The sequence below is a fragment of the Ochlerotatus camptorhynchus genome, unplaced genomic scaffold, assembly GCF_037179485.1.
Source record: "Ochlerotatus camptorhynchus isolate MF236.1 unplaced genomic scaffold, CSIRO-AGI_Acam_v1.1 ptg000022l, whole genome shotgun sequence".
Lineage (NCBI taxonomy): Eukaryota > Metazoa > Arthropoda > Insecta > Diptera > Culicidae > Ochlerotatus > Ochlerotatus camptorhynchus.
In genome coordinates this window covers 6,113,628-6,139,634 of record NW_027040514.1, presented here as the reverse complement: position 1 = coordinate 6,139,634, position 26,007 = coordinate 6,113,628, and the positions used below count along the sequence as shown (strand labels likewise).

General features: G+C 38.2%; 1 protein-coding gene across 4 annotated transcripts in view; it reads right to left on the bottom strand.

The window, feature by feature from the left end:
• The window catches only part of cora (coracle), a 149,106-nt gene that overhangs the window by 66,268 nt on the left and 56,831 nt on the right, over window positions 1-26,007 (bottom strand). The window lies entirely within an intron of this gene.

Sequence of the window (26,007 nt, the reverse complement as noted above, 5' to 3'; positions counted from 1 at the left end):
TTCTTTATTGCAATGACCTTCAATTGACGCAAACATTGATAGAGGCATGTGGTATTTATGGTTTCTGTTGATTCGAAACCAAGTGCGCAAATGCAGCTTTAAATTTGGACAAAAAATCCTTACTGAGTTATTGAAACCACCTATGTCTCACAAGATTCTAATACCAAAACAGATTGTCAGGCACAAATTATTTCTGTTGTTCAAATTGAAAGTTCAATGCAACATAATCTCGACGGAAGCCATGCATATTACGCCCAATTACGCCCGTCACGTCAAGTTGACTAATTCAATCTCCCAGTTTATCTCCGCCACCGCTATCATCGTCGTCGTCGTCGTCGTCGTTAACACGTACCACATCCATGCTCCGCTCCACACGCGTCATCATTTTAAATTCAAATTGCTCAAAACTTCACGGCTTTTACGCTACATTATGCACTGTGCTTCAACTTGAATTCACTCCATCATAACCCATACAAACACAATGATGTCATCAACGAGCGCAAAATCCACCTTCCCCGCACATTTACGATTGCATCCAAACGTTATTACCTACGCCTTCTTGCCGTCAAATTCAGAAAGAAACAGAACCAAGCCTATATGAGAATCCATCTTTCGTAATATCGTCGACATCATCGTCGTTCGCGCCACCATCACCGCAGCCAAGTCACGAACAAAGTTTGGACCCCCGATGATGTCATCTCAGTCGAGAATCGATTCAAGACTACTTCCACAGTCATGCCAAAAAAAAAATATGTAGTCGCACCATCTGCACACTTCACAGTCTACATACAGCAGAGCAGTCGAAAAAATCCTTTCCTTCCGGAAATGGTCCTGTCCAAAGCCAGCACGTGCTTGCTTGTATTACTGCGTCCGACACAATCTGGCTGGCGTCCAGTTGTTTGCAATCTTGGACAAAAGGAGTGACCAACCACTGACCGGGATTAAACATATAAATCACCAAGCCCGCAAGCATGCCAGCAGAGATGGAATTAATTATGCACGCGCGCCACACGAACCGAAGTTTTGAATTAACAACTACGAAAGCATCATTCATATAATTAAACATCTCACGCTGTGCGAAAGTGAAACCCACACCTCTCTCCGGTCTAGGCGTTGTCATCGGTGCTACTAGGGTCGACGCCCTTATACGGAATAGTTGGCTGCGTGATTCGAAACTATTGTTCAAAAATGTAGTTCACTGTTTTTAGAGGTGAACATTTGAGGTCGTTGAAAATAAAAATCCCATCCACTAGAAACCACTACATACAATGTACCGCGCCATTCAAGCTCGTTTGTGTGTTTACAATAATGCACTGCACAAGATAAGATAAAACGCTATTTTCAATGTTGACCTGCTGTTGCACCGGACGTCATCCGACAATGGAATGGATTGATCCGAATGCAATGCCAACAACTATAAGAACGCGATCAATCAAGAGCTTCGATTGCGATTGATTGATTTATCGACGAATTGACCTTGGCGCGCAAATCCAGGCTAGTAGTGTGACTCCAATTCAGTTCAACAACTCAAAACTCATAATCATATCTGCTCTGACGTTATCTCTAACCAGGGACAATACGCACACACCCACCCACGCCCACAGCTAGTGCTCCTTATTTCCGTCGTTTAGACAACTCATCAGAAGCGGCGCCAACCGACAAAGCAATTACAAACCAAAACAGAGAAGCGCCAAACCAAAATAAAACCAAAGATTGATCATCTCACCTTTGTGCTTTGTACCACCGACCGACCGTTTTGCAACCACACACAGCTTAATTAGGTTTGGGCGTGTACTTTTTCTAGGTTACCAATTGTTGTACTACTACTTACAACCTTTGCTCAAACCTGCCACTCTCGCTAGAGAGTAGGTAAATACTAACAACATAAGCTTTTTCCTCTTCAGTGGTCGTGCTTGAATGTTTCTGGACTAACATTTGAAAAGAGCGGAAGAGCCAAAGTGTAAACGAACTATATTTTGCTACATATAGGGAGAACAGTTTACAAACTACTCTGTAAATGCGAACAAGTAGAAGAAAGTATCATTTCAAATCATCACCTGTTTGTTACGCATTGCACCAACACTACGAATTGTAATGTTTTAATATGCAAAACTACGTATTAATTCATTTGAAATGCAACCGTTTGATATTTCATGTGTAAACAACAAACAAAAAGAAAGCCAAACAATTTCCGGCTCCACTCTCACGAAATAGTTGACAGAAGAGCCAAGGCGGAACAACAAACAAAGTAATCCCGAGGGTGTCATGCTTGGCATGCACAGTTGTACTCACCAACTGCTCATTTGGTAATAACTTTTCACTCAGATGTTGAAATTTATTTTTCTTTAAAGTAATTGATAGATTAGGCTCATAGTTTACTATAGATATGCGAAGATTAGGTAAAGTTTAACATTTGAATCAACAGTAATCAATTTAACACTTAAATTCCGAGATGTGTAGTGAGCATTTCTCACCTCATTTTTACAACGCAAAAACAAATACAGTTTACTACTAGCATTAAAATCTACTTGGTTTTACATATCTATAACAAGCTTACACTCTGTTTTATCTACTGCTTCAAAAAGAACTATGTTCCGTCAGCTGTGTGCAAAGTTATTATCAAATGAGCAGTTCGTGACCAAAACTGTGTATGCCAAGCATGGAGGGTGTATTTCCACGGCTTATCACCACACACTAAGATTTTGTTTTCGTGTTCGGTAAATTTGACCGAAATCAGAGCAGCTTTGACCTTCATTTTAGAGGCTATTGAATTTGAAAATAATTTCAAAACATGTTCAACCTTGTTTAAATGATAAAATCTTGTCATTTTACTGGAGATTTTGTTTCAAAGTGGGGGAAATGACGGCTTCGGCATGCCAGATTATTTTCGGCAACCCAAATTGAAACACTATTTTCACTGGATTTTCTTACGAAAACACTTCGCTGAATGCATGCAAACGATTCTTTATGCTTTCAGCTTCAATTTGACTATATTTTTACCACTGAGAAAAAGCAATCTAGCAATGTTTTCTTGAAATGAAACACACGCACTACAAATTGTAGCAGATATCGAGTTGCCGATAATAGAACAGCAGATTTACATGCAGTTCAAATGGAACGGTTGCCGAAGAAAAACTGGTTGCCGACAATACTCGCTCTCACTAGAGAACATTGAAGCTTTGTAAAAGCGTTTCAAAACAGTTTTTGACAATTCTTTCGACTGAAATTGTTAGAGCAGCTGGCAGCAAAAGATTGTAAACAAACCAATACTGCATATGTGTGCGTTCCTTAGAGAAAAAAAAACTATAGAAAGAAAGTCGCTGCTTAGGTTGCCGAGAATACGTAAATTCCCCTAGCTGAAAATCAATTGAATTGAATTGCATAAATTTTACCGAACAGTTCAGCTGTTCAGATTTCGGTAAAAACTACCGAAGTCGGCGATAATTTTTAAGTGTGCAATGTTGGCAGTTCAGAGGGTGATTACACTATTAACTATGAGTCAAGCAAATAAACATCATCCAGGAAATGGTAATTCGTGAAATGGGATTTATTTTTTTAGTAACCAAAATTCGGAAACGGTTTTCTCGATATGGCGATTTTGGACTTCGGCCCTTTTCAGATGTTAGTTAAGGTTTAAGCTCAGTTATCGGCGCCCCGGTCGTTGTGGTTGTTCGCCAACAGTCATCATCGGCGAGGCTGTGATTCATCGCTAGAAATATGCCACTCGTGACTCTCGTGGTGTAGTTGATTCTGATTTTCACTAGAAATAACAACGGCAGTCTGTCAATGGGGCTATAATTAGACATTCAACTGAGTGCAACTGATGATTGTAAAAATCGACTGCGAACGAGTATGTGCCCGCTTTTGGAGAACATCGCAGATAAGCGTACCCAGCAGAAGCAGTTGGTAAATCGACATCAACATTTTAAGAAGATGAAACAGCTTTTGTAAACGGGGGGGAGGGTCATTAGGCCGAATACCAATGAGTCACTAGGCCGAAATTTTAAAAGTATTTCATTTTTCATCATACGACATCAGTATTGATACGGTTTATGAAAAGAATCAACAGCTACTAAAAAAAGGCCAAATCTTTCTCAATTCATCTTCAAGTTGGATGTTTAAGATATGCTTTGGTGCATAAGACCACTGCAAAGTGAACCAGGAATAAAATCTAACAGGAAAAAAATAATGGCGCTCTGGGATTGCATTGAATTGAGTTAACGTCTTCAGTGAAGTTTTTTGAATTAGTTAGGACTACAATTTGGTAGATGTGTGCTGTCGTCGGCAAAGTCGTAGAACGTGAAATTTTATGAAAAGTTGACGGAGACATAAGAGCTGTACATCTTCGAACAACTGTTATATACGAAGTTTATAAAATTTGCCTGAAATTCACGTTTTTGACGTAGGACTACGTCTGTGATTTCTATATGGGGGTACACTTTGTGAAAACCGAAAATGGAACCTGTAACAAAATTATGAAAGATTTTGAACGTTAATTACTCAGCTGCCTCTGGACCAATTTCAATAATTGTATCACCAATCGATCAGAAATATTTCTACGCATCTTTAAAACTTTATCATTTTTGCAAATGCCACTATTGAAAATGTGCAACTGTTGCTATTTGCTATGTTATATAATAATAAATTATCACCGATTGTCTACGAAAAGCGATTTTCCTAACACAGATTTCAAAGTTGAATGCCATCCGGTCTCACCAAACGATGTTCAATCACCGCGTGGTGAGTGGTGGTGTTCTCCAGTACACAACGAATGGCTCCCCACAAGCAGTTAGCTATCAAGGCTGCCCACAATCGCTGATCGGATTCAGTTCTAATCACCGTGTGGGGTGGTGTCCAATTGTCGGCATCAGCAGGAGCAGCAGTGCATTCGGCGCGTGGCGTTGAACATTGGTCTTCAGTACACAACGAAAGGCTGCCTGCAAGCAGCGAGCTGCAGCCCACATGAGCATCCATAGAAGGAAGAAGTGAGTCGCTCTCGGCCATCTATGTCATACTAAAGAGTATCAACAGAGAGAACCTCGTTCAAATTCATATGCCTACACAAAACACAAGCTCCTGCTGCAGTTAACAAATAAGATTTATTATATAAGACCAGGAAGTCCAACGTTACCATTGCGTAGAACCCCATTCGGTTGTCCCTTGTAGTTTTAGAATTATATTTTGACCATTCGTTCGAAAGTATTGTTTTATCATTTTTCCTCGATCGGTACAGATCAATTAAATATTTTCCAGATTATTTGGAGTACTGAAACATATCACATGAAATTAAAAAAAAATACATGATTTTCTGAATGAGTTTTCCAAAAACATGCGCTTTGGCGCTTACTTCGAATGGCGAGTATGATGGAGAACCAGAAATCCTTCATGGACGTAATGTGGCAACAGTGACCCGGCAGAACATGGAGATGCAACACATCAATTCGCGCTAATTTTTTAAGACGAATACGACGGATTACCACAGAACTCTCTTAGACGAAATCTGGACACAGTGGCCAGTATCCGGATCTTCCAAAACCGGGTTTCGTTGACCATTTTTCTCTCCGACAAAACATGGACTTGTGACACACAAATTTACGCTATTATTCAAAGGCGAATAAGATGGGGAGTCGAGTTTCGAACGCCTTTGGATACGGTTGTGCATTAAGTGTGTTCTCTGTTTTGTGCGTGCATTCGCTTTCATAGTTTTCGGCTGCATTTGCCGGATTAACGCTGGCACTCTGCCTCCCGGACGGTTATACATGTGTGAGTGGCGGTTTTCTCGCTTTCCGAGAAGTTTTAGAATCGAGAAAGAAAACATGATTCATCATGTTTGCAAGCAACAGAAGATTTGACGCTATCTGCGTTTGATTTTTTCTCCCGGTCCAGAAATTTGTGGCATCGCGAGTGATAATTTTAATTTTAGTTTATTTACGCGGTGATGATGTTGGTTCACTCGCAACTATTTTTGAAAAAAAAAAATTGAGTGTTTTCGAACGAAAGTGTACCAAAAGTGCTTCTGAACGTGTTTCGCAGTTGGGTGTAGTGAAATTCGTGCATTCCCGGTTGATTGTCGAAATCCGTATCACAAAATTGCCCACCGATTTCTTTTTTTTTTGCCGTTCGACGACGACGGGTGTGCTTTCGCAAGAGTGACGTTTATTGGATCAGTTTCTTTGCACGGGTATTTTTTTTATAACTAGCGTAAGTGTGCCTGCGATTTGCATTGAGTGTCGGAGATTGAGAGTAAGCTGAAGGATGTCTCGCTGGATATGCCCAAGTCTGGACAAGCGGTAGCTGGTGGCCGTGAACGGTTCCTGGGGAAAGCACTAGATGCGACCCGCCTCCCAGATGGCCATGGCAATACAGGAAGTATTTCAACAATGGTAATTGCTATTAGATATTTTGCAAACAGTGACAGATAGCGGACATGAAGGACCATTGGAGGTGCGGGGCAAAGATGTTTATCCTAGACAAATGGTAAGTTACAAATTCGCCGTTATCGTTGTCGTAGGCGCCGTCGTAGTCACTGTCGTAATCGCCGTCGTAGTCGTAGGCAGTACCGTTAGTATATTTAAAATTAACCACCAACCGCTGAAAATATGAATTATCGCGTATTTCTGTTGTTCATTACATGCCAAGTGAAATTCGAGAACGTAATTTTATTTGAATAACTTGTTTAACCAGGTCTTAAACAATCGTCACGTCGGTCATTGCTTGTTATGATTGCCTGAACCATGCGTAAAGAGAAAATCGAAACATTGAACGTCGCGTGAAAGTGGATCTTAATGAAGGCCTAAGTACTCTTTCGTAGCTTTTAGTTTTAGGATTTCAAAGATCGTCGGTTGCCGTGGCTTGCTTACTGAGCAGAAAAACGCGGTCCCAGGTCCTTTCATATTAAAAATGTATGGTAAGATCACTTGTTTATCGTGTATTTTGTAAAACTTTTCGTTGTCGTCGGTGCCGAGTTTGAATAGTTATAAAAACTTGAGTAACGCTATAATGTGATATGAGGGGCTCGGTGGCCTTAGAGCAACCGGTTTTGCTTACTGAGCAGAACATCATGAGTCTAATCTCAAGCCCATCCACATTCAAGATTCGTCAATCGTTTTATTTGTTAACATGACTATATGGTAATAACAGCAACTCGATGATTAAAAAGGAGCTCGTCTGCCTAGTGGCTAACGTTTTTGCTTACTGAGCAGAAGACCGTGGGTTCAATCCCAAGCTCCTTCGCGTTATATGATTGCTAGGACATCAATTCAGCTTATCGTTTACCAAAACGTACCCTGCTGCAAACCCAACCCTCTTATCCAACATCCCAGTGATTCCTCGTGGAATTGCAGAGGTGTTCTCGGCTTCCATCAAAGCGAGTGTCACGTCAACACATTCCTACCCCTTCCTTTCTTGACCTGTGTTCGGGCGCGGCCGGCGCTGGTATTGCCTAGTTTGAGATCACCAGTTTTTACACATTGAGGATGATTGGTAGTCCCAAGCATCGTCTATTGGTTCTCTGTGTAATTACAGCTGGTCTGGCAATAACAGAGTAGCAACCGTGGGCGGTCAATCATGCTCATGCTAATGCTCAATATTCAAAGGCGAATAAGATGGTGTATCAGAAATCCCTCCTGAATATAACCTGGACACAGTGGCCAGTATCCGCATCTTCAGAAATCCGGTTGCGAGGACACCTTTTCACCACTGAAAAATACTGATCAATTAAGGGCAGTCTTGAGAACTTTAAAGAAATCCAGTAATCGTTTAGGCACCAGGAAAGTCTAGACTATTGAAGAAGTTTTAAATTAGTGTCGATTATTTAAGGGAAGTTTTATGAACTTCAGAAAAATCTTGGGAACTTCAGTGAAAATCATAGAACTACATAGATTAATTATTTCGTTCTAATTCCATGAAAATTGCGTTAGCACAAAAATTCCATAAATTTAGAAAAACTTCGGAACTTCACTGAAATACAGTGCTCTTCAGAAACAAAAAAAAAATTATTTCTTATTGAATATTAATCCAACTGTGAATCTTTAAAGTTCAAAGTGTAAATGAAAATAACGAGAAAAATTAAATGGTTGTATTTCAAAATACACTATTTTCTTTAAATCATCCTTAGTGAGAACATTTTTAAATTCTTTGAGAATTCCAGGTATTTTAAGGAAACAAAAAGTTTCCTGAGGATTCTAATTTTCCAGATTTTTGAAGTTAGTAGACACCGTGACTAATACCGTGGGTTTGGTTATAAACTTTCTATTGAATCTCTCGTTTTAAAGGTTCATATCGTACATAAGTGTTTACGAGATGTTTTAAAAAAAAATTAAAAGAAATTTTTAAGAACCGGCAACTTTACTGAAATTAATTAATTTGGCTTGAAGTGAAGTTTCAAAAAATTTCCTTAAGTATTACAACCATTATTAACACTCGCTTTTCCCTGAAGTTCTCTAAATTTGTTTAATAATCCAGCAAATTTTCTGATATATATTCATAGTTCCCTGACGCTTCTGACGTTTGAGGATCAATCATAGAATTCTTGGAATACCTTATAATTCCACGGAACTCCTTGTAAGTCGCTGCAAATTTTCTTAAGTTAATGGGATTATTCTGAAGCTATCTGATCGTCCTCGAAGTACTCGGAAGTTCGATAAAAATCATTAAACTATCTAAAAATATCTAAATTTAGTTCTCTGGAATTTCTTGAAGATATCGCTGCTTGCTAAGAGTTCTCGCTTTTTTTATTAATGGAACTTCGTTGATGTTCTCTACTCAACTTAGCTAAATTTTCGCATTTTTAAGTTCTTCGAATCTCCATGATATAACACCCTTAAAATACTCTCACATTTTCCGGATGTTCATAAAATTTCCAGGAATTCTTTCGGAGCTTTGCTGAAGTTTTCGGAAATTCACTGAGTTTCTCGAAACTTCTTTAAGGTTTCTAATATTTCCTTGAAATTATTTGAACTGCCCTTTGATTCTCTGACCTGCCGTGATGTTCTCGAAGCTTCCATAAAGCTCTTAGTTCTATTGAAGATCTCGGTTCTGCTCGGAAATAAGTAGAATTCCCGTAAACACCTTTAAATTTCCCTGAAATTCTCTGGACTTCTGTGAAGTTTCTGAAATATTTCTGAAGGTCTCTGTAGTTCCCTAAAATTCACGGAACATCTTAAGGGTTCTCGATTTGTTTTTTGAATTTATCTAAATTTACGATTCAGATTTTTAATCTATTTTGCTTTTCTGAGGTGCTTAGAACTTCTTAAAAAAATGTGCAATACCCCTAAAGTTTTCTAAATTTCTCAAGTTCGCTTGACACCAGTGAAGTTTTCTGAAATTCTAGGAACTTCATAAAAAGTTCCTGAAAAGTTTCGGATGCTAAAAGAACTGCTTTGAAGTTCTTACAGCTTTCAATAAGTTTCCCATATTTTCAACGTGTTAACTTCCCTTATGTTCCTGCAGTTTGTTTATAGAGCTTCACTGAAATTCTCAGCATTTCTTTTCATTCCTCAGAACTTCTCCGAAATTTCTACAATTGTTGTAAACTTAATGGGATGGGATTAATGGCATTGAAGATCTCTAATCTTTCATAAAATTAATTACGAACTTGAAATAAATCATTTATTTTTTACTTAATTCTGGCACTTTCAATATCTTGAACTTGTACATGGAATACTTCGGACTTCGGACATTTAATATTTTTAGATCTTGTACTTGCTTACTTGGAAAACTCAGATAATTTTATCCAGAAAAATGAGTAAACATCCTGTATATTGAGAAAGACGATTAAACGTCACAACGCAAAGAATAATGAATCTTTAAATAAATTCACGCTAAAAAAAGTTGAAAATAGTGACTTATTACAAGAAAAAGTGACTTTAGAAGGGTGGTCAGTGAATTTTCATTTTGAAATTTCCGGTTTTCCCGGTTCAAGTCTTAAAAATTTCCCGGTTGTTAATATTCAGCAAAAAATGAAACAGTACGCATTTTTAAAAACGCGACCAACTGTAAATTTTCGGATAAAACAGCAAAAAAGGTTATCTTCCATTTAATTCCACTAAATTAATTTTGGTATTCATGACAGATACGTATTTCGACTACAATGTGCAGTCTTCATCAGTATCATTCCCACTAAAGAACTTATCAAAATCTAACCCCCTAGAGGGATGAGTAGTTAAGGGATCGTGGAGTTATAACTATCACGGTTCGCATTTTAAGGGTTATAACATATTACAGAACAATCTATAGAATCTTGCGGACAAACCCTGGAATTTTTAGTAAAAATTAAAACGATTCAAAGTGTTGATTTCAAACAAATATTGAGGAGGATTCCCACATAATTTTCGAAGAGAGAAGTTCTGAGCAGAATTCCATGATTATTCTGACATGAAGCCCTTAGAAATTGTTAGAAATTGTGCAGAAGAATGCAGATTCTAAATTAAACTCTTAGGTAGTTTTAGAAATTTCAAAATGAGTTTTGAAAAAAAAAAAATCTTCAAGGGAAATTCCTACGTGATTCTGAGGAGATTTGAATGGGAATCGGGAGGAAAATCACGGTTGAATTTTAGGACGAATTCCAAGAGAATTATGATGAGAATTCAACAAGAAACAGAGTTCTAAGAGTGTTCCGGGAATAATTTTAACCCTAGTACGAAAAATTCATCACAGAGCTCCTACAGAATTGATTGCCAAAAAATTGCTGATAATTAGAAAGAAATTCTTTAAAATACTTCAAGGAGTTTTTAAATAAAATTTCAAAAGATTTCTGCTGTTTAAAATAGAAAATTTTGAAAAGAATTTCAAAGGAATTAAAGTCTCCGAATAGGTTTAAGGCAATTCTAAGAAGGATTCCAATCAAATTCTTAGAAAGAGTTTCATGGAAATTCCAAAAAAGAATTCAACGGTAATTATTACTCGGAGTGTTTCTGGTTAATTTCAGAAAAAGTCCATGATAATTCAGAGTAGAACTTCAAGTTAATTCTGGAATTCATATCATGAGCATTTTGAAGTATGAAAAATTAAAACCCCAGAAAAGAATAGTTTAGTTTCGGTTTTACAAATATTTGTTTCGAAAGTCCAGCATCTTCAATATTTTCTTGTAATACCCATGCACTTTACATCTGAAATCACCAGAGATTTCTACTGCACATAATGCGACCACGATGACTAGCATACGGATCTTCCGAAATCCGATTTCAATGACCACTTTTCTCCCCACCATAACATGAGCCGTTATTTCACACTAAGGCGAGAACCATGGAGGAATAGAGATCTCTCCAAGATGCAATTTGGTGGTCAGTATCCGGATCATCCAGACTCTAGTTTTTAAGTCCAATTGTCTCTCTAACGGATTGATTTGCAACATCCCAGCATTAAAAGGAACTTTCTATTACTGGATAGCCTCACTCAGATTCCATAGCATTATGCTTTATTGTGCGACCGACAACCTTTATAAACATCAGAATACGACTGAAATAAAGTTACAACCAGTGCTGAGATTTGTCATTGTCACTGACAGATTTTCGCGCGATATTGACAAAATTGTTTGTCAAAAAATCACTAATAGAGTTGATCCTCAAAAAAACCTTTGTCAAAATCTCATTCATCTTTTCGTCAAATGACAAAGATTCACCTGGTAACAAAAAGCGTAATTTTGTGCATTCTCAGTCACATTATTGTTATCCAAGCAGTTCAGGACGTAGATACTTGTTCACTTTAACGGCTCAATGCAATTGTTTTGCTCAAGTCATTTAATTCCGTTTCAAATTTAGCTAATAAAAAAAAATGTGTACATGTTCGTCACTGACAGCATTGTCACTGACAATTGAAATGGTTTACCTTGACCATGACTGTTAGCTCAAATGAATGGACAAAGCAGAATTTTGAATATCGCTGTGTATTGTCGAGATTTTGCAGCACTGGTTACAACACGCAAAACACATTTCTCTTCTATTCAATGTAAGGTTGGATTTAATACATGGTCTGTATGTTTCATGCAAACAACGTAATGGAAGTTCTTGCAATGGACTGTAAGCAATCCAAGTAACAATTCAGCAACCATTTGGCATCCACTCTAATTTATGATGGTTTTATAATGGCAATGAACAATCCATTTAGTGAAAATATAGCATTTCAAAGTGCAAAACATTGCTGTTTAGTAATTCAGCGTGTTGCTGTTTCAAAAACCTTTTATAGTCTGGCGAGAAAGTCGACGATTGCCTAATTTTAAAAATAAATTTAAAGCAGTTCTCAATCCCTCAATCATAAACTTCGTCAGCAATTGTTTATTGATGTCTTGATCAAATACTCTATAAAAGTGTTCTAAATTATTAGTTTTTAAATGAGAGCAAAAGGCACATTTTAATGTTTTTTAATCTTTTTAAAGTGTATTATAAAAGCCACCAATTCTCTGCTTACAAATTGAACTTAAAAGATATGGATCCTCATAGTGAATAAAACCAAAATTTATGACAAGGAAATCTCGAAGGATGGACGTAGTAAATTCAAGCGATTCTAACGATCGAAGGGAAGTTTATTTCAGCAAAATTTATTTCTTTAGAAGAACCAGCACTTCCGGCTGAACCGGTACCAATAGGTGACAATCGGAATTACTTGGATCAGTACCGACAACAAATTGCCAGCTAGCAGAGATTAGCTGATTTCCGATCCATGGCAGCGATTTTATTCGGCGAAAGGGTTAACTCATCAAAAATTTCATTCAAGCGTACATTCCTGCGTCGTTGGATGGTGTACTTCGGAAAACATCCGGAAGAAGAGGATCGTCTTCGGGAACAAGCTGTTCGAAATGCTAAATATAATACAACAATATCGCACATTAACTGCACAACTATAGAAAGATAAACAAACTTTGACATTTAAATTTTTGCCGGCAGCTTTGCCTCCATAAATGCTGGCATAAATCTGAACGGGTTAGGATCAAGCAAAACGGCTTTGGATAAATACAATTCAGTCTGCAAGTTTTCTTCGTAAAAGCTTTTTTAAAACCTTTTTAATTTGTTAGGGATTTCTTGAAAGCAAAAGAACTTTTTCACAAATGGTCCATGAAAATTAACTTGTATGCCTCCGCCATATTACAATTATTTTGTTGGTTTTCCACCATCGTCGTTTATCAATCTACATTTCCTTGGACGTAACTTTATTTTGATCAATTTAGCAAATAACAATCTTAAGAATAATTTTGTTTTTACTTAAATTTAAAATAATTAGTAAATTCGACATTTTCCGAGGGCGGACTAATTTTGTTCGGTGCTATCACGTAAATTTCGCATGAGATGTAATATGACACCTAAGACTAGGCCGCTTTATGATAACAATTAAAATGATTTAGGTAATTCAACAGGATTTTTATACGATCAGTTTTTATTTTAGTTATTTTGATAAGATCGGATGGTAATTATGAATTCTTTTCTATCTTGATTGATGCTTTTCTAGTGGATATAGCAAGCAGCTAAGGAAAACGGCTCAAGAAAGAGTTTTATTGTAGGTTTTCAAATGGTTCTCAATGCGATCGTCATATAACCTTCTTGCAGTAAATCAATCTTGAAGAGCTCCGAGAATACATCTTTCAGAACCTTCTCCAGGGTGGGCCAACTCGACAGATTCTAGTCTTAATGAGGTTTTGGTTGATGCATCAATGGCAAAGCAGCCTTAACCAGGGTTTTGTGAATATTGTTTTATTGTAGCTTCGTAGTATTTAATAACATTTAAAATGTTATTTGGGAAGTTTTTTCAGAATGCATATTTTTGTATAAATCCATCACGAGGATGATTTTCTGAAGGCAATGCATTTTGGGAAACAAACTTGTTCGGAAAAAAGTTAACATAAAAATTACAAAACTATTTTTTTTTTTAATCCGGCGACCACATTTCAGAATTTGCTCATGTCGTAAAACATTGAAAATTCTGCATTATTAAGTAATGAAATTGGGTTGTTAATGGAATGCACTTGGTCTCGGTGCTGCAACCTTCGACGAATGTTTCAACCCTATATACTATATGGAAGAAAAAAGTCATTCCAAAAGTTGAGCAGCAGATAAAAATATCGAATGTATCGTCAAATGAAACGATTTACAACCCTACGAGTCAGATAGGAGTTGTACAGATAGGGTTTTCGAAAATCTAGCTAGCACAGGGAATCAGGTGGCTCCACTGCTCGACGCGCACGAAGTGAGAAAAACCCGAAGGCGCGTAAATCACGTGATACGATCGTATGATGATAATTGGCTACCTACATTCAAAACCGGCACTTCTATATAAGGGTCCCGATCCTTAATAGAGGCCTCTTGTATCCTGGGAAGCGAAGAAGATTGGTATATCCAGAAAAGTTAATTAAAAGTTAAGCAAGTTATTGCAAATCGTTATTTTACCGTAGTTAGAGAAGTTTTGGACAGCCAGTATTAATTACTCTAGCCGGTTGAGTCTTTACAGAGTTATAACGTGTTATAGCACTATCTTGATGGTGGTTTCTGTGTTGCAATTATTTGACAACCGTTATAACATGTTATAACTCTCCAGTCTGGACAGCGTTTTAGCTCCAAGTGCAACCTAACTCGCCAAGAACAATACACGGTAGTGTGTGCTTTAGTGACCACGTGGTGGTATACTGAACCTCCTTATCACTAACATTGAAATTAGAATACTGACAGGTCGTCTTCCGGTTTGTGAAGTTTAAGTCGACACTCTGAAGAACTGACCGTGAAGTAAAAACCGGTCCGGGGTCGCGGTGCGAGTTAGGTTGAATTCCTCTCGAAGTGTGTGAAGATTGCGCACAGTGAACCGCTTCCCAGATGCGCTGAACCGGACGTCAACACACGACCTAGCACCCCGTTTTGAATCGGAACGGTATCAGCATCGGCCCTGGTAAGGGTGAAGCGATCCAGCGGCAACGGCGGCGGTGTCGGCATTAGCGAGGCAAGCATCAGCAGACATCAGGCAGTGAGTCAAAACCTTAGAACATTTTCGATTTCCTAAAATACAAAAGTGTTCCAAAGTTTGATTCTTGATATTATTGAATTTCCCTTGAATATATTGTTTGGCTTGATGTTCTTAACGTAACGCTTGTGTTCTAAATCTTGCATGCACCGAAAGAAAAGTTTCAGGTTGGAATTTTGTCGCTGGTTGGATTCAGGTGAGTTGCTTCTACTGCGGTTTGCCGACCCTGAAAATTAGAGTTGAGCTAGCCGTTAGTTACAGCGCATATGTTGATCGATGGGATATGTACCGGCGAAAAATAAACAAAGGAAATAAAAGTATTGCACACTCAATATGAGATGGATTCGCAAAGTGGCACAGAATGTGTCTTCGTACCATCAATTTCGGCTCATGATCATAAAAGAAGATGACAAACAACCGGCCCGTCATAAATCGCTCAGTGCTAATAAAACAAATTGCTCTGTGCCAACATATGTGATGGAGAAAGATCGAGCACATTTGCACATGGCACACCACATTCGAGACTGGACTCCTTTCGAGCTCAAGAAAGTTGATTCGATCTCAAAAGTCAAATAATCAACGACCAAACGACGGAAATGATGATTTAAGCAAAATAGAAATAACTTTCTGTTTGATCATTAATCATACGGAACAGATTTTCCGGGAAGACGAATTTTTAGTCTGCAAACTCGAAGTAATTCAAAATGTAGAAATAGAGACAGGACATGAAACCCAGACTATCATCCTCTGGGCACGCACCTACGGTAGGTCTATTTCGCCATCGTCTGGTGGTCTGTGCCATGAAGTATCTATATTTATGTACCTATGTCATGTTTTATCGATACACGTGCTTCAAACCGCGTTTGGACGATTTTCCAACAGGGCGAGTGCTTTCCAATGGAAGGAGATGCGATATACTTGTTGCCTCATCGTCATTGTTAGGGTTCGATGGTTTCATCAAATTATGACAGGCTACAAAGCAGTAACACAGGGTTTGCAACCTCAACGACAAGGCCGTTCGGAAATGTATTGCGGAAAATCTGTGCCACCCCAGTAGAAATTACACCAATCGTTCCAAATTTCTGGTGTGGAAAGCAAAAAACTCCGAGCTCGTTAATTATGCTTCCTGCTTCGCACGTCACGAAACCAATAATAATGTGGGAGCCGGAGAGCGCATAGATTTGGACAACCTTGGCAAACATTGAACATTGGGGTGACCTCAAAAAAGGAAGCCAAGTAAAATTAGCCGGATCGTGCGTCCACTGGCTTTTACTTTCCTGCTGTCATGTTTGTTGTTGTTGTTGCTGCTGTTGATGAGGGGCATGGCATGTGCCACAATAAAGAATACAGTTGAATGCCGAGCCCTTGAGAGACGTAGTTGTTTATGAGAGATGCGATGCGGTAGCAGCAGCAACACCAGTGGCAGTAAAATATTTTGAGACTGGGAATGTTTACCCTTTGCGATGCGGATTTGGGTGTTGACTAAGCTTGGGTCAGAAATTAAACTTCCAAGAATTTTAGGATGATTCCAGGAGAAATCCTCGGATTCCTCCGACAAAATAACTCTCCACTTCGCTCACTACCCGTTGACATCACGTCCACTGGGGAACCGCACAAATTATTGCCTCATCGCTAACGCCCGGCAGTCATTAATCATACCGAGAACTATACACACTCGCTGCTACCCATACCGCAATGTTTATTTTGCCTCCACGCTCCCACAACTCGCATCTGGCTATTAATCGCTTCCCGAGCACGTTCCAACCATGAGTGGCTCACATTGTACTATTATTAATATTAGAACCAACTAACGGCTTTTCGCCGAGCAGCAAGTGAAGATTACAGTTGCGCTTTCGGAAATTGAAGAATTCAGGTCAACGATCAAGATCATTCCGAATGGAGTTTCGCTTGTCCAGCTGTTTGATAGAACCCAACGGCCATCAACAATAAATTCACGTCAAGTACCACCGTCATATCTAGCCGTATTTGAACCACTTGACCCCGCGACTGGAGCTGCATCGAAGATGATTTATCATGCCACACGAACCGTAAGTGGTCATCATCATGGAATGGACGGAGTCGTAGCGAAGGGATGCATCATCATAGCTCGCTGCACAATAATCGCGTGTGTCAGTCAAAAAATCTCACTCCGGAAACTCGAAACACTCGTGGAGCATATGACTACAACGACGACGACGACGTCATGTTCCAAACTTGTTCAAGTTGAAATTTAGATCCTGACATCATCACGCAATCTGACGACGACGACGCCTGGATTTATAAAACAACTCCATTAGACTTCCGTTTCTCCCTCGAACTCTCTACCACCGCAATTTGTAACGTTGGCTCAGTGACGTCAGCCAGCAGATGACTTCATCTGTAAAACTTTACACAGAATGAAACTGAATATATGGGGACCGCAGGAGCACTTCGTCGTATGACAGGCAGGTGAAACATATTCCATTAGCCCGAAACTACACACACACACACACACACACACACACACACACATGTGAACTTTTCCTTTCCGCACCCGGTGGGACCAATTTCCTCTCCATTAGGTACTCCGGTATAGGCATCAGCGGAATCTGGGTCTCGTCCAGTGTGTGCCGTAGTCGTCTCTAATCGGCCGGCAAATCCAATTATCCCGTTCAATTGTTTTCTAATATTGACATGTTTTTATTGTATGATTATAGACACCAGCTTTGTCGATGCTTGTCGTAAAACCGGTCTATTTTTGGGCAACCTTCGTAATTGAGTTTGCAGATATTCTCTTGCTCCCCTGTCTTCGGTCTTGGGGGTTAAATGTTATGTGTTCCATTTTGCAAGGTCAAATTTTGATAGCAGTCATAGCTCTTTGGGGCCGGGATGATGATGATGGGTTCCATGGGTGGAAAAAGGGGCACTCGAGGAAGGTTTGTGGAGGAAAGTGGATGAACACCCACCTTTTGGCTTACCAATGCTTCGGAAGGTTTACCTGGAATAGAAAAAAAAAGAGAATGGATTAGACCGGCGGTGTTTTAAAGCTTACTATATGTTAGTTACAGTATAAAGTCTTAGGTAACATTTGAAAAGGGCGTATAATTTTTTGTAAAGGCCCCTTTTGCGCGAACCGAAGTACCCCCACGCAAACCAAGAACACTATAGGGAAGGGGAGAATTTCTTCTACCCTATGGAGTTGTTAGTTTGCGTCGACGTACTTCGGTTCTCTTGGAAAGTGCCTTTGAAGTTTTGTTTGCAAAAGATGATATGCCCTTTTCAAATGTTACGCGACAATTATCTTTAAGGAAAGTTGATTTTGTTCGCCAATAATTTATTTTTTCATGAATTCGATAATGGAAAATAAAATACGTGTGGATGCAGTTCTCCGCAATTTCTAATAAATTTTTACATAATTTCCATAAAAATAATTAATAGTTCGCAAACTAACAAAGTTGCAATCCATTCTTTTTTTTTGTAAGAGATTTCTGATTTAAATGGGACACCATTCAATTCCGTAGAATTTAACTCAAATTTAAGTTCCGAGAAAATTGAGTAAAAATCTGCTTGAGACTCTAATCGACTCGCATAGTTTTTTAGACGCTATGCTTCTGATTATCTGATAATTGTATTAAATATTACTCAGGGTGGCAAGTGAATTTCCATTTTGAAATTCCTGGTTTTCCTGGTCAATGATTTAAAAATTTCCTGGTTTTAAAAACCAATTTAAAAAACAATTTTTAATAAAAAAAAATATAGTGAATCCTTGTACCATCATTCTTCGCGCAATGCGGAATTTCACGAACCAAAATAAGTATTAAGGTTCTTGTGAATGCCCGTGAAATCTTTATTTGTAGGGCTAGTAGGGAGCCGCGCTACTTCGTCGTATCATGGCGCCTATTTCCGTTCTATGTGCTAAAACTATAATAGCAAAGCGTTTCACTCATGTTTTTGCAAAAACATCTTTGCAGATTAATTACGATTGACACTGAAAAATTTGCGATAACCCGTAAAATGAGCGATTTTAGACGACCGACTATCCCTATCTAATGTCTGAAATTTAGAGATCTATAAGCCCCTAAATCTTGAGATTTCTGTTTTTGAAACTATGATTTTTTTTAACTTTATTATTGAGATTTTTAGCCAACGGTGAAATTGCGAAGTGTGATATGAATGAGGACTCTTTAAACAAACCTTTGCTTCTAACAATTTTACGGATTTCCAGTTTGTTTAAATATTCCGCAAATTTTCAACGATTAAGGATCTTATTTAGCGGAATTTTGATTACAACATTATTTCAAAATCATATGATTAAAAGATTTCATAAACAACGCCTAAAGTTCGTAGAACTTCCCTGAAGCGTTAAGGTCTTTCCTGAAGGGTTCATTGAAGTTTGTATTGCCTGAATTTCATGGGACTTCCCCGAAGTTCGGAGGACTTTTTTTAAGATCTTAGGACTTCCCTAAAGTTCGGAGTTTTTTGAAATTCATGGGAATTTCTTAAATATCGTAGAAGTGCCACAAAGTTCGTAGAAATTCTCAGAAGTTCGTAAGACTTCCTTCAAGTTCGAAGAACTTTCTCGAAGATCTGAGGACTTCCCTGAAGTTTGAAGGACTTAACTGAATATATGAGGACCCTAAATTTAGAAGAGCTTCCCTGAAGCTCATAAGGCATTAAATATCGAAGGGTTTCCCAAAAGTTTGTGGGTCTTTTCTTAATTTCTTGGAAATTCCATGAAGTTTGGAGAGCTCCCATGAATTTCGTAGGACTTTAGTTCAATCGACTTCTCGGAAGTTCTAGGAACTTTTTTGAGCTTGGAGAACTATGTTAAGTTCAGAGGACTTCCCAAGAGTATTGAAGACTTCTCTGAAGCTCAGTAAAAATCCAAAAGTGTCATAGGATTATCCTTAAGTTTTAAGCAATGCCTAAAGAAGTTACATTAAATCTGTAGAAAATTCTGTAAAATTCGTAGTTATTCCCCAAAGATTAAAGGACTTCCCTGAAGTTCGTAAGACTTCTCTGAAATTTGTAGAACTTCTCTGAAGATTCGAAGAGATTTCCTGACCGTCGTAGGTCATCACAGTAGTTCACAGGATTTTCCTGAAACTTGTAAGACTTTCCCGAATTTTGTAGAACTTGCATGAAGTTCAAAGGCCTTATCTGAAGATTTAAGAAATAGAACTTTTTTAGACCAGGTACTTCAAAGTAGTTACACTGCTTAAGTCTGCTATAAATTAAGCACAAATCATACATGCAATTGATCCGGGAAAAAAATTAAATTAAAAATAAATACAAAATATATTTACTAAATTCTCAGGGTAAATTTTGTTCATCAATGTTTAGTTGTAAGATTTAGCTTGAACAAAATTGTTACTTTTGACCTGATTATAAAAAGAAACTTTGACGTACATAAAATTTAAAACCTATTTAAATTATACAAACAAGATTATTTTCCTGGTGGACTTATGAAATTCCTGGTTTTTTCCCGGTTTTTCCTGGTGAAAATAAATTCCCGACTTTTCCCCGGTTTTCCTGGTTCACTTGCCACCCTTTATGTATCAAAAATTCGGAATGAGGAGGGACCATCAGGGCACTCAACTGAAGCGATTTGGATGAGGAGAGTGAAGATGTCAACTCTCTGTTGCTAAAATTTCGTGGATAAATGGTGAGCTCTTCTCCCCATGCATTGAGGCATCTTCCTATTCTATGGCTTGTTTTCTGACCAATTGGCTGATCAAGTTGTTGGAAGGAGATTCTTAACTGTCCCAAGGAAATGAATAGGCGAATCGCCTATCAATCCATCCATTCGTTTTCGGCCCTTCAGTTCGGTTTGCTGATGATAATCAGAGGTTATTAAGCTTGATCAAGTTCAACAGTGAGGAGAACCCAAAGCTATCGAACTAGTTTCCATGCTACAATGAGTGGTAGACCACTATCATCATCATCATCATCATAAAAACTGAGTAAAAATCTGTTTGAATCTGAGTAAACACCAATTGCTCGACAGTTACTTTGATTCGAGTAGAACTTCACTCAGTCTATGGCAGTTTTAGCGAAACTGAGTATACGAATTTTAAATTTGAGGTAAATTCTACACTCAAAGAACTACCTTAAAATTCTTCTCAAAACTTATTTAGAATATTCATTAGAAATAGTGTATTCGATTCATCCAGTCAGTCAGAAAAATTGTGGTGTCCTAGATATTACAGACGTGTCAGTCTAAACCAAACAGAATAATGGAACCTGAGATTGAACCAACGATTTGTGCTCATTAAGCAAACATGGTCGTTACTAGGCCACCGAGCCCTTCATCATCACAACACACTACTGTTGTTATTACCATTGAAATTCGGCATTTTCACACAAAGCGAAGGCTGAGCGAACCAAGCAAGCAATCAAAGTGCTACAATAGAAGATAAAGTTCAAGTGGTGTAATGATCAAAAAAAAATATTTTAATAAAATAACTCAAAAATTTTGGTTAAATTTCGGATTTTCTTCAACAATGTTCAAAGTTATGTATTTTATCTGGGCGTGTATCAAAATTCCTGAAATATTGAATTTTAATCTGTACAATTTTAGGCTTGATCGATTGGGTCTGTCGGCAGAACACTCCAAACTGTGGAATCCACCCCAATTTGAATCAAATTTTAAATAGTTCTACGAAGAATGCACTGAGGCGTCCTTGGATCATCCTATCTAAAACTTCAATGTACCTCTGGAATGTCTTGAAATTTTGCTAAAAATTATCGTTGAATTCTCCTTTGATTATAATAATAATTGTTTCTGATAATCCACTTGGAATTCTCCTCAAATTTCTCTAGAAACTCTTCTTGGAATGCTCTTGGTATTATCCTACACACTCAGAATGTATTGTCGTGTTCGGTTTTGTTTTACCGAAATTTAAACAGCTGAACGCACGGTAAATCTTTGACCTTCATTTTAAAGCCTATGTTGCTCAAAAATAATATCAAAACACGTTAAATCATGTTCAAATGCTCAAATCTTGTTATTTTAGTTACGGTTAGCCATTTTGCAGTCAATATTAATTGTTTATGAAAAGAGTTAGAAGATACTGAGAGGTAAGCACATATTATCGGTTAGAGACGTGTGTGTGTGTGTGTGTGTGTGTGTGTGTGTGTGTGTGTGTGTGTGTGTGTGTGTGTGTGTGTGTGTGTGTGTGTGTTGTAATTGTAGTTGAGATTTCGTTTTAAAATAGCTTTAAAACAATTATATTGACTTGCCAAAATTTTTCCGAACAGTTCAGCTGTTGAAATTCCCTTGAAACTCTTCTCGGAATTCTCTCAGAATTTTCTTTAAAATCAACTTGGAGTTATTCTCAAAATTTCATTGGAAGAAATTATTTAGAAACTATCCTCAGAAGTAGTATTTCCAATTCCAGGCAATTTTTGGTTTCCCGGGAAACGGGAAATATTTTAGTTCAAGGTCCAGGCAAGTATTACGTTGAATTAATGACAGTTGCGGAACAGAATTTTTTCTGGTTTCTGCAAAACGATTTATAAGTAATCAACCACTTCTTCCATAATTTTAGCTACGATTACTCTCGGGAGTTTCTTTTGATCCAGAAGACATATCCGAATTCTCCCAGGGGTCTCTTAAAATTTTCCTAGAAATGTTCATCTGATTTCATCGGAAGCTTCTTCCAGTAGTACTTCTTCAGCAAGTTTTTTATAACTTTCATTGGCAGTTTCTATTCAATTGTTTTAAGCTAGCCCAGAATTCGACGTCCCAGGAAGTTTCTTCCGACTTCCTTGATTAGTCTTTTTCAGTTCGCATAGAAATTTCGTCTGAATTCCCCTAAAGTTTATCCAAGACTCGCCCAGAAATTTCTTCTGACTTCCCTCGGAAAATTCTTCCGACTTCTTCTGGAACATTCTTTCAATTTACTTTAGAAGATCTTCAGATTCCTCTGAAAGTTAATGCAAACTTCTTCTTTGGAAGTTCTGTTTTGCTCCTTTGGGAAATTTTCATGTAATTTCACCAAAAATAATTTTAAAATTGTTTCACGGGAATTTGGAACAGATTCCATTAAATTGGATTAGAAAAATTTTTTTTCAACGAATTCAGTATTTTTTATTAAAAACATAATGTCTAATCTTTAAAAAAAACGTCAATGAATATTTGAGAAGGGGCCCTGGTCAGCCGTACGACGCAACTTAGTCGCGATGCTATTACAAGAGCGCTGGACGGCACTGAAATCATTCTCATTTTTTTTGAACACCCGTTACTTTGCCGCATTGTGTAGAATGCATTATGCGCCGCTCTTCTGTTTGTCTAAGATTATTGGTCCGGGGAACAATATTTCTAAAATGACTCAAATTTCCTGCAAGCTGATTTAGAACTCACGCAAACGCGATTTAATCTTCTTCTTCTTCTTTCTCGCATTTCAAGCTTATTGCTTATCACATATTAGCATATTGCGTGCTCTCAACTTAGTGTTCTAGATGCACTTTCACTGTTATTAATTGAGAGCTTTCGATGCTTGTACCATTTTTCCATTAGTATAATTAAGTGGCAAGTACAATCATATATTCTGTGCCCAGGGAAGTCGAGAAATTTTCCAACGCGAAAAATTCCTAGACCGATCCGGTAACCAGAGCAAAGTAAAATAACGACCCGATATCATCTTGAAAACAAGTCTTGTTAATCCAGATATCATTTTGTGTCAACCTCGACTAATTTAGCTATCGGTTGTTATTACAACAAAGAAGGAGAAATTTTGGATATTTGAAATCTTCCAAAATCCGGTTGTTTGTCTACGGCAGAGATCTCGAAACAAAATTAAAATTTCTAAAATGTTGCACCCTTGTAATACTTTTTTCAACCTTAATCTATTTAGAAATTGAAGTCTGTAGCCTCGAGTAAGTAGTGAACGATCGGACCCTTCGACTAACTAGAATTTTAACATTTAATCAAAGTGTTTTGTTACTTCATACGTGAAGTTTACGATTTTCAGAGCTGCGAGAAAATGTTATACTAATATCAACGTGAAGCTTTAGTATAATTTATTAGCTAGAGAATGCTCGGAAGAGGATAGTTTGATAGATCCGCTAGAGTACGGCCGTGTGAAAATTGAACAGAAGTTGAAATTGAGCGATGGGCCATTCATGCGCGACAGTATTAATCAAATGCGCACTTCTTTACCTAGCTCATACTTTGATGGATGAAGGGATTTGAGGTATGTCATCAAATACACAGGCAAAAGAGTGCACGTTTCATTTGCTCATAAACTGTCCTACGATTGTGGAATAGTTGTAACGACGTTTATCACTACCTAAAGCCCAAGTTGCCGAAAGCATTTCCAAGCAATGGTGTGATATAATGCAACTCTTTAACCCAACTATTGTTTTTCTTCTCTCGTCATAACCAACGCAGTCATTTCGTAGGCTTTAGGTAGTGATAAACGTCGCTAGAACTATTCAACAGCCGCATACAGTATATGAGCAAGTCAAACGGGCACTCTTTGGCCTGCGGATTTGTGGACATACCTCAACTCTCCTCATCCATCAATGTATGAGCCAGGTAAAGAAGTGAGCATTTGATTAGTATTGTCGCATAAATGGCCCTTCGCTCAATTTCAATTTCTGTTTAATTTTTACGCTGCCGTACTCTAGCGGAACTATCAATGTATCTTTTTCAGAACTTTCTCTAGCTAAAATATTATCGCACTTAAGCTTCATTTTGATATTAGTATAGCATTTCCTCCAACTCTTAAGTTTTTGGGGAAAAATGTAAAACGAATCATTGAATTACGGTCCAGCGAAACTACCGCCAGTGAGCCTTGATAAATAAATTAGTTGTAAAAAATGATAAATGCTTAAAATTCTCTCTTGAATGCATCGAACCAAATGTTGACAACATTGAAGCGATAAAATTTTACGAACATACATTTCGAAAATTTTCCTCGCCGCCACAATCCAGACTATGTAAACATCCCGAACTCATCGACACCCAATGAAGACCGACTACTTGTTCATCATGTAGCACATAGGCATAGACGCATAGACATATCCAACCACATAAAAGACCCGATGAGACAGTACTCCCCGTGCCTATATGTTGGCGTCACTTTTACTAGACTCGTTATTTTCCTCTTTTCCCTTCTTTTTTTCTCCACATAAAGCGACCTGCGAGAAACGAAAGAGGCCTACAACCCCGCTTTCCGCTGCCAGTTCGTCCGATCACCATCCATCCGCTATGCTAGATATTCCACCAAGTATCCATACAGCACTCGCAGACAGTCAGTGTATCAACATTATGTCGAAAGTGTGCTTGAAGAATGCGTTACATACCTACTACCGACATATCCTACGAACGAATGCGATAATCGGGTGCGTATGACAGGAAAGTTCATGCCTTTCTCCAGTTATTAAATGTCGAATATCTTACCCCGAGACGGTTTTCTCTGTGTGACAAGTCGATCCATTCCGCTCAAACGAAACGATTATAATCACACACGAACCCCTGAATCATTTACGATGGCGCGAGGAAGGAAGCGACGACGATACGACTCGGTGAAATATGTGCATGTGACGAGTTCAAAAATCCAGTAAATTAAAACATACCACACTCTTCTAGCCCTTCTGACGACGAGCGGCTTGAACCCATCATAAATGCTGCTGTCATTTGCATTTCACTGCATATATGTAGCACCTTCTGCAGCAGTCGGGGAGTCGAGTCACATAAAAAGCTCAATAATAATGTTCTGTTGACATTCCTCCGAAAGACTCTAATTATTATTCTTGAACTTTCAAGAAAATGTTTGCTTTGTTGAGAATGTGTGTGGTTGGGAATGTAGCCGCTGTCGCTGTCGTCGTCGGGTTGGGTTGGAAGACAAATTGAATACTTAATTGACCGTTAGGAATGGTGTGAGAGACCATCGTTTCGACACGAAATAGCAAAAGTTCGATGAGTCATCATCCGTTTTTTGGTAGCAGAGTTGATAGTCCGAGATCGTCGGTAGATATTAGGTAGCGAACCGAGTGCCTGGAACTTTGGTACGGCATGATGAGATGCGATGGAATTGATTAGGTACAAAGTATAGGTAACTAGAATTAATCACTCCGGGT